Source organism: Nicotiana tabacum, chromosome 19, assembly GCF_000715075.1.
Source record: "Nicotiana tabacum cultivar K326 chromosome 19, ASM71507v2, whole genome shotgun sequence".
Lineage (NCBI taxonomy): Eukaryota > Viridiplantae > Streptophyta > Magnoliopsida > Solanales > Solanaceae > Nicotiana > Nicotiana tabacum.
Genome location: NC_134098.1, coordinates 77,080,772 through 77,094,628, shown reverse-complemented (window position 1 = coordinate 77,094,628; position 13,857 = coordinate 77,080,772).

Here is a 13,857-nt window from a genome sequence, read left to right as displayed (position 1 = left end):
GTCTCCTTGCTTCAATCCCTTCCTAGCCTTAAAGGGTTTAGTAGGCTTTTCATTAATGAGTACAGAATAAGAAACAGTTCTAACACACCCCATAATTCATTTTACAAAAATATTAGGGAAATTTAGACTAACTAGAATTTGCTCCAGAAAAATCCACTCAACTGAGTCATAAGCTTTCTGCATATCAATTTTTAGCATGCATCTAAAAAATTTTATTAAAAGGTGAGTGCTAAAGGAAATATGACCTATTTTGTGGGACATTTTCATTGATATCACTAGTATACTATAAATCTTGAAGGTGTGAACTGTTTTTATTGAACTTAGAAAAGAAAAATCAAGCAAAGATGATTTTAACGAAAAAGAAAAGAAATTGTGGCTCTTACAATTTCCATTAACTTATGTCTTTGTCATGAGATAGAAATATGTTTAATATTCACAAACAAGCAACTAACATAGGTGAAAACAAAAAGATTCGGACGAGAATAACAACCTCAATGTCTCCACCTCAGGAAAGGGGAATTTGTAGTGCAAGTAATTTACCCCAAAAAAAATAAAAATAAATGTAGTATAAGTTCTCGACCAGACTCTTTATGATAAGCAATGGGAGTACTGACATTGGAATTTCAACGAGTATTTCTGTGTATTGGGATGCACATTCCGCTGATGCTCTCGGCCTCTAGTCCACTGCTTGACCCGTGCTTTAGTGCGGTGTGTTCAAAAAGCTTTTTTCGAATTGAGAGGAAAGGTATAACAACACCAAAAAACTGCATGTTGGACAGAAGCAATGGGCGGATGGAGTTGCCTTAAGTTCATCTGAACTTATAATTTTTTTTATATGGTGTATATATATTAGATTTGAATATATAAATTATAATTTATTTATATTTATATTTCTATATCTATCTATCTATCTATTTATCTATCTATATCTATATTTGTCATGACCCAAAATCTCACATGCCGTGATGACGCCTATTCTCAATACTAGGCAAGCCGATAACATCAATAACCCACGATTTCCTTTAAGTTTGAAAACATAATATTTAAATACAATATAAAAATCTCGCAAATACCGATACAAACACTCCTAAAACCTGGTGTCACTGAATACATGAGCATCTATACATTATAAATCTTGAAAACACGGTCTATAATAGTTTGAGACCAAATACAGTAAACAAGGAGATAGGGAAGGAGAGACAAGGTCTGCAAAACACAACAGCTACCTCTGAATCTCCGGAAAAAAAATCAATTATGCGAAAGAATCAACACCCACTGTGTCCGGGATTACCTGGATCTTCACATGAAGTGCAGGGTGTAGTATGAGTACAATCAACTCAGTAAGTAACAATAATAAATAAGAATTGAAGGTAGTGACGAGCTTCACAACTAAGTCCAAATACAGTAATTTTCAACATAAAAGGGTAGGCATGCTCTCAAGTTCAACATTTAAAATTCCACAATAATTTCATATCAACTTCAACTGAAACAGAAGATAATGTCTTTTAGAAAATTTCCAAACCGGTGACATATATATGACAACTGAAATGCAGCAATAATAAAATCAATGCATCCTCTCAGAGTAATAATTACCCAGTCCTCCCATTCACTCCAACCTCACAGTCACTATTTCCTCAGTTCACTCTTTCTTCACAATTACTCAACACTCGGCACTCGTACTCAGTAGGTACCTGCGCTCACTGGGGATGTGTACAGACTCCGGAGGGGCTCCTTCAGCCCAAGCGCTATAACAAGCCAATCATGGTATAAATCAATGAAACATGCTGCGGCGTGCAGCCCGATCCCATAAATATTCTCACAGTTAGGCCCTCGGCCTCACTCAGTCATCAACCTCTCCAGTCTTCCGGGCTTTCAGAAATCATAATAAGCAGCCCAAACATCAATGATATGATGCATCAATAATGAACAATAGAGACTGGGATGAAATGTGCAAATAAAACTGTGACTGAGTGCAAAAAAGCAATTTAGCAAATAATTCTACAAGTACACGACCTCTTTAGGTCCCAACAGTGTAAACACATGGTTTAAACACGATTTATAGTTCGATTTCTCTAAAACGTGAAAAATGTACGGATATCAACAGATTATTCAACTACACAGTTCTATGGAACTAACCAAGTCACAATTTCTACAGTGCACGCCCACACACCCGTCACCTAGCATGTGCGTCACCTCAAAACCAATCGCATAACACATAATCCGGGGTTTTGTACCCTCAAGACCAAATTTAGAACTGTTACTTACCTCAAATCGTGTAATTTCTTATTCCGCTATGCCTTTGCCTCGTGAATTGGTCTCCAAACACCTCGAATCTAGCAACAAATAATTCGATTCAATCAATAAAAATTATAGGAATTAATTCCATATGAAAATATAAATTTTTCATAAAAATCTGAAATTCTACCCAAAAATCGCCCGTGGGGCCCACGTCTCGGAACCCGACAAGAGTTATAAAATTTGGAAACTCATTCAACTACGAGTCTACCCATACCAATTTTACCAAATTCCGATATCAATTCGACCCTCAAATCTTCAAATTAAACCAAGAGGAGTTTCTAAATCTTCCAACTTAATTCACTAATTAAATGTGAAAAACAACCATGGTTTCGGGTATTTTAACCAATATTAAGTTAGAAATACTTGCCCCGTTATTTTTCTTGAAAATCTCCCGAAAATCCTCTCTCCGAGCTCCAAATTGGTAAAAATGGAGTCCCATTTTCAGAACTTAAACTCTCTGCCCAGTCATTTGCTCTATGCGATCACGACCAACCACACGCGATCGCGAAGCACAAATTTCCACTGCCCAGATTTAACCCTACGCGATCGCGGATTCCTTCACTCGACTGCGAAGCACATAGTCCTCAGCTCTATGCGATCACGGACAACCACACGCGATCGCATAGAGCGAATGCGTGGCCCAACTTCCTCTCCAATTTCCCCTATGCGAACGCGGCATTTCCCACGTGTTCGCGTAGCACAACCTGGCCAAACCTACGTGATCACGGATGCCTTTGCGCGATCGCATAACACAAAATCTCACTGCTCCAACTTAGCCTACGCAATCGCGGGTGCCTTCACGCGATCGCATAGCACAAAATCTCACTGCTCCAACTTAGCCTACGCGATCACGGACATTCTCATGCGATGTCATAGAAGGAAACCAGTGACAGAAAACCAGCATTCTTCAGCTGGAATACCAAGTCCAAAATTGATCTGTTAGCCGTCTGAAACTCACCCGAGACCCTCGATACCTCAACCAAATATACCAACAAGTCCTAAAACATGATACGAACTTAGTCGAAACCTCAAATCACATCCAACAACGCTAAAACCACGAATTATACCCCAATTCAAGCCTAATGAACTTTGAAATTTCCAATTTTTACAAATGATGCCAGAACCTACCAAATCACGCCCGATTGACCTTATGTTTTACACACAAGTCATAAATAACATAACAGACATATTAAAATTTCCAGAATCAGATTCCGACTTTGATATCAACAAGTCAACCCCCCGGTCAAACTTCTCAAAAATTCAACTTTCGCCATTTCAAGCCTAATTCCATTACGGACCTCCAAATAATTTTTTGGACATGCTCTTAAGTCCAAAATCACCATACGGAGCTATTAGAATCATCATAATTCAAATTCGAGGTCGTTTACTCATAAGTCAACATCCGGTCAACTTTTTTAACTTAAGTTTTCAATAATTAGACTAAGTATTTCATTTCACTCCGAAATCCTTCCGGACCCGAACCAACTAACCCACCAAGTCATAAAACAACTGTAAAGCATAACTTGAGTAGTAAATGGGGGGACAGAGTTATATTACTCAAAATGACCGGCCGGGTCGTTACATTCTCTCCCTCTTAGACAAACGTTCGTCCTCGAACGGGTCTAGAATCATACCTAGAGTCTCAAATAGGTGTGGATATTTGCTCGCATCTCCTGCTCAATATCCCAAGTAGCTTTTCCGATTGGCTGGCCTCTCCACTGTACCTTCCTTGATTCTATGTTCTTTGACCTCAGCTTTCGAACCTGTCGGTCTAAAATAGCCACCGGCTTCACATCATAAGTCAAATTACTGTCCAACTACACTGTATTGAAATCCAAAATATGAGATGGATCCTCAATAAACTTTTGGATCATGGATACATGGAACACTGGATGAACACCTGATAGACTAGGTGGAAAAGCGAGTTCATAAGCCACTTCTCCAATCTTTTTAAGTATCTCAAAAGGCCCAATATATCGAGGGCTCAACTTGACCTTCTTCCCGAACCTCAACACGCCCTTCATGGGTGAAATTTTGAGCAGAACCTTCTCCCCAACCATGTAAGCAACATCACGGACCTTCCTGTCGGTATAACTCTTCTGTCTAGACTGTGCCGCGTGAAGCCGCTCCTGAATCAATTTAACCTTCTCTAAAGCATCCTGAACCAAGTCAGTACCCAATAGCCTAGCCTCACCCGGCTCAAACCAACCCACCGGAGATCGACACCATCTCCCATATAAAGCCTCATACGGAGCCATCTGAATGCTCGACTGACAGCTGTTATTGTAAGCAAACTCCGCGAGTGGCAGAAACTGATCCCAAGAACCCCCAAAATCAATGACACAAGCGCGTAGCATATCTTCCAATATCTAAATAGTGCGCTCGGACTGTCCGTCCGTCTAAGGGTGAAATGTTGTACTCAACTGAACTTGTGTGCCCAATTCCCGCTGCACTGCTCTCCAAAACTGTGATGTAAACTGTGTGCCCCGATCTGAAATGATAGATACTGGCACATCGTGTAGGCGAACAATCTCGCGAATATAAATCTCAGCCAACCGCTACGAAGAATAATTAGTACCAACTGGAATGAAATGCATAGATTTGGTCAATCGATCTACAATCACCCAACCAATATCAAACTTCCTCAAAGTCCGTGGGAGCCCAACTACGAAATCCATGGTAATACGCTCTCATTTCCACTCCGGAATTTTAAGTCTCTGAAGCAATCCTCGCGGTCTCTGATGCTCGTACTTCACCTGCTGAGAATTTAAACATCAAGTCACAAATCCAACTATATCTTTCCTCATTCGCCTCCACTAATAGTGCTGCCTCAAATCCTAATACATCTTCGCGGCACCTAGATAAATAGACTACCGCAAACTGTGAGCTTCCTGGAGAATCAACTCATGCAAACCATCTACATTAGACACACATAGTCTGCCCTGTATCCGCAATACACCGTCATCCCCAATAGTGACTTCCTTGGCATCATTGTGTTGAACTGTGTCCTTAAGGACAAACAGATGGGGGTCATCATACTGACATTCTCTGATACGATAAAAAAGAGAAGACTGGGAAACCACACAATCCAAAACTCGGTTCGGTTCCGAAATATCCAATCTAACAAACCGGTTGGCCAAGGGCTGAACGTCCAAGGCTAAAGGCCTCTCTGCTATCGGTAAATATGCTAAGCTGCCTAAACTCTCCGCCTTACAACTCAAGGCATCGGCCACCACATTGGCCTTTCCGGGATGATAGAGAATTGTGATATCATAATCCTTAAGTAACTCCAACCACCTTCGCTGCCTAAAATTAAAATCCTTCTGTTTAAACAGATACTATAGACTGGTGATCGGTATAAACCTTACAATGAACACCGTACAAATAATGCCGCCAAATTTTCAAGGCATGAACAATAGTTGCTAACTCAAGGTCGTGGACCGGATAATTCTTCTCATGTACCTTCAACTGTCTGGACGCATAGGCAATCACCCTACCGTCTTGCATCAACACTACACCGAGACCAATACGCGACGCGTCACAATACACAGTATAAGACCCTAAACCTGTAGGCAACACCAATACTAGAGATGTAGTCAAAGCTATCTTGAGCTTCTGAAAGCTCTTTTCATACTCATCTGACCATCTGAACGGAGCACCTTCTTGGGTCAATTTGGTCAAAGACGATGCAATAGATGAGAAACCCTCCACAAAGCGATGATAATAACCGGCCAAGCCGAGAAAACTCCGAATCTAAGTAGCTGAAGAATGCCTACGCCAAATCTGAACTGCCTCTATTTTCTTCGGATCCACCTTAATTTCTTCACTGGACACTATGTGTCCCGAGAATGCCACCGAACTAAGCCATAATTCACACTTAGAGCATTTGGCATATAGTTTCTCCTCTCTCAGCCTCTGCAATACAATACACAAGTGTTGTGCATGCTCCTCCTAGCTACGTGAGTACACCAGGATATCATCAATAAATACCTCGACAAATAAATCAAGATATGGCTGGAATACACTATTCATCAAGTGCATAAATGCTGCTGGGGCATTGGTTAACCCAAATGACATCACAAAAAATTCATAGTGGCCATAACGAGTCCTGAATACTGTCTTTTGAATATCTAAATCCCGAATTTTTAACTGGTGATACCCCGATCTCAAATCAATTTTAGAGAATACCCTCGCTCCCTAAAGTTGGTCAAATAAATCATCAATACATGGCAAAGGGTATTTGTTCTTGATTGTACTTTTGTTCAGTTGTCTGTAATCAATGCACATCCGTATAGTACCATCTTTCTTTTTCACAAACAGAACTATTGCACCCCAAGGTGACACACTAGGCCTAATAAACCCCTTATCAAGGAGTTCCTGAAGTTTCTCTTTCAATTCTTTCAACTTAGCTTGTGCCATACGATATGGAGAAATAAAAATGGGCTGAGTGCCCGACACCAAGTCAATATTGAAATCAATATCCCTATCGGGTGGCATAGTGCGTCCCAAGGTGACGTATAATAAATATGAGACTTGTTAATTATGATTTAAATAGGTTTAAAGTCATAATATGACTATACATGATATTTGGATAGAAAATATAAAGTTTGGAAAAAGTCGGATTTAAGTTGCGGAAAAATCGACTAAGGATTTGCCTTGTAACAGAGCTTTTTGAGCAATAAATTTGTGTGCTACATGGGGTCTCTTTTGGGACATATTATATACAAAATTGAAGACATTGGAATGTATTTTTCAATTCTCTTAACCGTTTATTCATACGACATCCGGATAAAAAGATATAAGCGTCGGAAGATGGGCGAATGAGAGGGTGCCAAGCTAGCACCTCTTTGACTTTTCCAAACTTGATATATATAGGTCTTAGGCCGTGTTTATCTGCATTTTTCCATATAACACGACCTGATAACATCCACAAACATATACTTAAGCTCCCTTCTAGGGTTTGAAAGAATATTAACATCCCGAGTACGAAATCAAGAAGTGATAACATTAGAACGATCCCTACGGCGTAAGTGTCGCTATATCGCCTCTCTTTTTCTTTGTAGTTTGAGTTTTGGAAGGTACTTCATAGTTAGGAAAATGTATACTTTCTGTATTTAAACCTTTATATATCAAAGAAGGTTGATAAATTCATTTTCTAATAGTTTGAACTCACGGGACGGTGATCGGAAGCCATGAGTTTGATTTATTTCACTTTTAGTGGACTGTTTTGTAGTCCACTCATGTTGGCCTATTTTGCTGCATATTTATGGAGTTTGTAAGGATGAAGGGCGTGGATAAATGCCACATATGGTAGGGTAGTAGGCTGGTCGCGCGTCATTGCAATTTCAGGTTAATTGATAACTTATTGATTGGGTGTGTTATGGTATATTTGGGGGCTTTTGTTGTATTGAAGGTCCCGAATTGTAGTTGGGTTGTTTTGAGCTGCTGATTGTATTATGTTTGTATCTTGCCTATAGTAGGATTGAGGGAGTAGTGAAATCAGAGGAAATGCTATCCGTTTTATTTTAGAATCGAATTATCATTTGAGATACGTGATATACCACCGACATCTAAGTTGTACACATATTTCTTTGTTATAGGGTTGGCGCGCTAGTTATCATAAGCTTGTTGTTGAGTTGCATTGATGACTTGGGGTATGTTAAGGCTATACCTTCTTTCCTTTTGGCATGATCCATGTGATACAAATGAAACGAGTAAGCACACAACTTTCATAAATGATTATATTCTTAGAAGTACTAGGGTTGGCTATGTTCTGGATTCTCCATATGTCCTACTTTCATATTGTCTATTCATGGGTATCATGACATTCCGAGAGATATTATTGACTTACTTCATTATGCATTGCATCCATTTATACATGTATATTGACCCATGACCAGATGGCGTTATATACGCACATAGTATTGTATATGAGGTATGTGAAAAGGTTATGGCGTTATATATGCACTACCACCTGATCAGCTGATATACGTTGATGATTTCGCCCACAGTGGATGAGATAATATGATGGGATACCCTTAGAGGCTTGATGATGTTATGTACGTATATACCTATGCATGGTATGACATTTATACGTACATGCATGACATTATAATTTTCTTATGATTCACAGAGCTATTCAGAATTACAGGTTGATTTCTTTACTCCATGTTCCGTTCACGTCTTTTATATACTACTTTCATGCCTTACATACTCGGTACCTTATTTGTACTGACGTCCTTTTTGCATGGGGACGTTGCGTTTCATGCCCGAAGGTCCTGATAGACAGGTTGAGAGTTCTCCTAGTAGGCTATCAGCTCAGCAGAAGATGTTTGTGCACTTCACTTTCTCTGAAGTTGCCTATTTGGTCAGTATGATTTGAATATGTATTGATTGGTATGGCGGGGCCCTGTTCCGTCTTTTATGACATTTATGTACTCTTAGAGGCTTGTAGACATATGACATCTATATGGATACTTGTATGGCCTTATTGGCCTATGTTTTGAGTATACAAATGATCATGTCAGCCTTATAGGTCCGTATGTCACATGTATAAGTTTCTGTATCATGTTGGGTCGTCCTATGTCTAGTATTCCCTTATGTTTTATTCCCGTTATCTCATGACGGCCCTTCTGGCCCACTTACCCATGACGGTATGATAAGAAAGATATGTTATGTTGGTACTCGGTTGTGTAAGGCATCGGGTGCCCGTCGCGACCCTGCGGTTTGGGCCGTGACAAAAGTGGTATCAGAGCAGTTCTATCCTAAAGAGTCTACAAGCCGTGTCTAGTAGAGTCTTGTTTATGGGTGTGTTGTGCGCCACACTTATAAGCATGAGGCTACAGGGCATTTAGGACTGTCACTCTTTCTTCTTACTCTAGATCGTGTGGTAGAGCTCAGTTGTAAGAATTCAAACTCCTAAATTTTATTTTATTCATTATACAATGATACCTACATCCAGAAAGACAATTGGTAAGAGATTGAATGTGGCTGTAGAAGAGTTGAGTCAGAGGAACTCGATTTTGTGTCATTCTTATGATGAGTAAATGTAAGGCCTTCAATAGATATGTGTGTACTACGACGCGTGAGCCTCTTGATAAGGAGCCCTAAGGCATGAATATCTATCTACCCCTATGGTAAAAATCAACAAGAGAATCAGAAGGTAGATACAAGTTTCAACAAGTAAAAGAAGCTAGGTGAAGAAGGATACGATGTACCCAGTTAGTGAAGATTATCTGTATTTACAATTCAGACAGAGAAATATAAGCATTATGAGTTACTTTCAACAGTAACATAGATATATTCACTTGACAACACCCATTTCAATTATGCCCTATGAAATCTAACAAATATAATTTAAGAGAAATATGGGATATCAGCATCCAGCTGGGGTTAGAGTAACCCAAAATTATGGATGGATTGTTATCATTAGCTCACATTTCCGAAGGATATTGCAAACGTGATAATAGTTCTCCTTGTGAGACACTTAGATGGTGCACTCTAGAATATTACAGTCAGATATGAATACTAGAATGTTCAGAAATTTCAGAAGATTGGCATTGGAATCCTAGAAGGGATAAATATTTACCTTTGTATGGCTCCCGTCCCTAGTAAAGAGAGAGTATTTGGCGACCCAAAGAGCCAGTGAGGTGAATCAAGGGGGCTAACAGTGAAAGAATATTTTGTTGAAGTTTTCAGAATAAAGTGATAGACAGAAATATTAGCGGGAGAATAGGAAGAGAGTAAATGAAGTATTATAGTAAGATGTGATAAATGGATGATAACGGTAAATCAAAATATGACAAAATGACAGAGTCTATAGTCAAGTGAAGGAAAAGACAAGAGGAGACATGCCTTGAGTCAATAAAAGAGTATAAGCCATAAAGTCATGTCTCCATTTTGAGAAATGAGTTGGTGACTCGTACGTGATTACTAGAAGGAAAAGTTAGACCCCCGGAGAAATAGAAATCAGTATGGGCTAGTGAGAAAGATAAACTGAACATGAATTAGGGATCGAAAGATTTGATAATAGTCGGCATCGTGAGAATTTTAGAGATCGTGTTCCGACAATAATAAAATGGACAACAGAAGAATAACTTTTAAAGGTCATTCAGGAAGACGCTTCCCTAAAACAAGCGATGTGAGCAGAGTTAAGCTTAAGGGACTAAGTGTGCCAATTACACCAAGTGTCGCCTTCGTGCGTAAGAAATTAAATTATCCCTGGTATAGAAAGGTTACCGCAAGGTAAGTAAGAGTCCGTGAAGATGTGAAAAGACGCCAAATATGAAGAGGTGAAACATTTATAGGTAAATATTTATAGTAGTAAATGTTAGTATTCCCCTAAAGGGGGAAGATGGTGTGATATGTTATTAAGTCGGAGTTATATGGTTCAGGTAACTATGGAATAGTAAAGGAAGAATGTGGTAGAAAGGCAAAAGGAATGAGATTGCATTTATTCAGATCCTACGGATATGATACGACTCCAGAACATTATGTAAGTATGACGACGGGGAGAGGCATTAAGGGTTCCATCACTAGATGTTATTGATATATAAGTGCAAATGAACACTTGATACATAAGGAGCCAGTATGCGGGGTAAGTTAAGACAAAGGATATAATCCAAGAGAGATTACGCAGAATATAGATATGAGAATGGACTAACGAGTAGTTAGTAGTTGATTCAGGAAGAGCCTAGTTATGGCTAGACAAGAGGATACAGACAAATCAATAGATTGTGCAAGATAAACGTAGTGAACCCCAACATAGTGAATTCAGTCTTGCAGATATGATGTCGTAACCCTTGAGAAATATTCAAATAGGAGTTAGGGTAATTATAGGTACCGTATAAGTATTATGGAAATAAAAGAAAGTGCCACTGGGAAAACAGTCAAAAATTTCAGTTCAAAAGCAACCCTACGAGCACAAGGGCGCAGAGGTAAGTAAGTAACGATAATTATAGGCGAGTAAGAACATCAAAAATTATTTCGGGTATACGATGTAATAAGCTCGCAGCTTTACATGAGTCAAAGAGTCTCTCTTAAGTACTACAAAGAAAGACTAGCTGAGGAAATAAGGAAGAAGGCTTCAACTTAAACATAGTAATATAAAGAAGAAATGGTCTTGTAACAACAGTCTCACAACAACATTGTATGCAATCCATAAGAAAGTAGCACCTATCGTGGCTAATGAACGGGAAGAAAAAAAATCAAAAGATGATAGTTGAGATCATATGAGTTACAGTAAGTTCCAGTATTCGTGGGCAATGAGATAAGTCATGTATTCATGCAACAAATGGCAGAACGACCAGGAAAAATAATTGCTTATGTTTAAAGGAATCTAAGAAAGCACAAGAAGAATTACCCGACCCACGATTTAGAGTTAGCCACGATGATTCATGCACTAAAGATGTGAAGGAACTATTTGTATGGCATTCATGTTGATATCTATACGGATCATAAGCGCCTTCAATATATCTTCAAGCAAAAGGAATTGAATTTATGCCAAAGAAGATGATTGGAGCTACTGAAAGACTATGACATTGATATTTTATACAATCCGGGGAAGGCGAATGTAGTAGCCGACACCCTTAGTCGTAGATCTATGGGTAGCCTGTCATATTTACATCTAGAGAAGAGTGGGATAGCCCATGAGATTCATCAGCTAGCAAGTCTTGGAGTTTGATTACTGGATCAGGTGATACCGGAGTTACTATTCAGGACATGGCAACATCCTCTTTAGTAACTGAAGTGAAGGAACGTCAGTATGAGGATTTTGTGCTATCTCATTACAGAGATACATCCCCTCAAAAGGAGAATACACCAATTGAGATTATATGAGATGGAGTCCTCAGATATTGAGGTCGATTATGTGTTCCTAATGTGGTAGGGTTGCGCTAGCATGTTATGGGAGAAGCTCACTATTCTCGTTATTCTATTCATCCAGGAGCGACAAAGATGTATCATGATATCGGAGAAATATACTGGTGGGACGGAATCAAGAAGGATATAGCAGAGTTTGTTGCTCAGTGCCCTAATTGTTAGCAGGTTAAGATTGAGCATCAGAAACCCGGTGGATTATTGCAGGCTATAAAGATTCTGACTTGGAAATGGGAAGTGATTAATATAGATTTCATCATAGGCTTACCTCGTACCCAGCGTAAGTTCGATTCTATATGGGTTAGTATTGATAGACTTACAAAATCAACCTATTTTCTGCCTGTCAGGACTACGTATTTAGCAGAGGATTATGCAAGGCTTTACATTAAGGAGATAATACGACTTCATGGTGTCCCTATATCTATTATCTCAGATAAAGGTGCTTAGTTTACAGCTAATTTCTAGAGATCCTTCCAAAAAGGATTGGGGACTCAAGTAAGTCTTAGTACAACATTTCATCCCAGAGAGATAGTCAGGCAGAGCGTACTATTCAGACATTGGAAGATATGCTACGGGCTTGTGTGATGGACTTCAGGGGTAGCTGGGATGATCATCTTCCACTTATTGAGTTCGCATATAATAATAGCTATCATTCAGGCATTCAAATGTATCCACATGAAACTTTTTACGGACGAAAATGTAGGTCACCTATCATATGGTTCGAGGTTGGGGAAACTAAGTTAGTAGGACCAGAGTTGGTACAATAGGCAGTTGAGAAGATTAAGCTTATACGGGAAAGGCTATTAGCAGCTCAGAGTCGTCAGAAGTCCTATGCAGATAATCAACGACGAGACTTGGAGTTTCAGGTAGATTCCTTGGTATTCCTAAAGGTATCATCGATAAAAGGCATTATGAGATTCAGTAAGAAAGGAAATCTTAGCCCTCGGTACATTGAACCTTATGAGATCATACGCAAAGTAGGCCAGGTAGCATATGAGTTAAACTTGCCTTCCAAATTGGAGTCGGTACATCCAGTTTTTCACGTGTCTATGCTCCATAAGTGTATTGGAGATCCTTCTAGAGTCATTCCAGTTGACGATGTTCAGGTCATAGAGCAGTTATCATATGAGGCAACTCCCATTTCTATACCAGATAGACAAGTTCGGAGATTGAGAACTAAGGACGTAGCTTCAGTTAAAGTACTTTGAAGGAACAAGAATGTGGAGGAGATGACTTGGGAAGCTGAAGAAGACATGAAGTCTAGGTATCCTCACTTGTTTCCGCTTCCGGAGGAGGATCGGACTGAGACATCACAACCTTTAGGTACGTATATGGTACTTGATTCTTATGTTAGTTATTGTCATTGGTCGTGTCAGGCCATTGGTGTTATTGATGATTGTGGCCCTATGTTGCTTTGTGTTGTTGGGTTTTCTGTCTGACAGGTTGGTAGTAGTACCATTATAGAGGAGACTCTGCCAAAAATTCTATAGAACTCTAGGAGTTTAACATTTGAGGACGAATGTTTCTAAGGGGGGAGATTGTTACACCCCGTACGTCCCAAAGTGACGTATAACGCATATGAGACTTGTTAATCATGGTTTAAATAGGTTTAAAGTCATAATGTGACTATATATGATATTTGGATAGAAAATATAAAGTTGGTATACGTTGATGATTTCACCC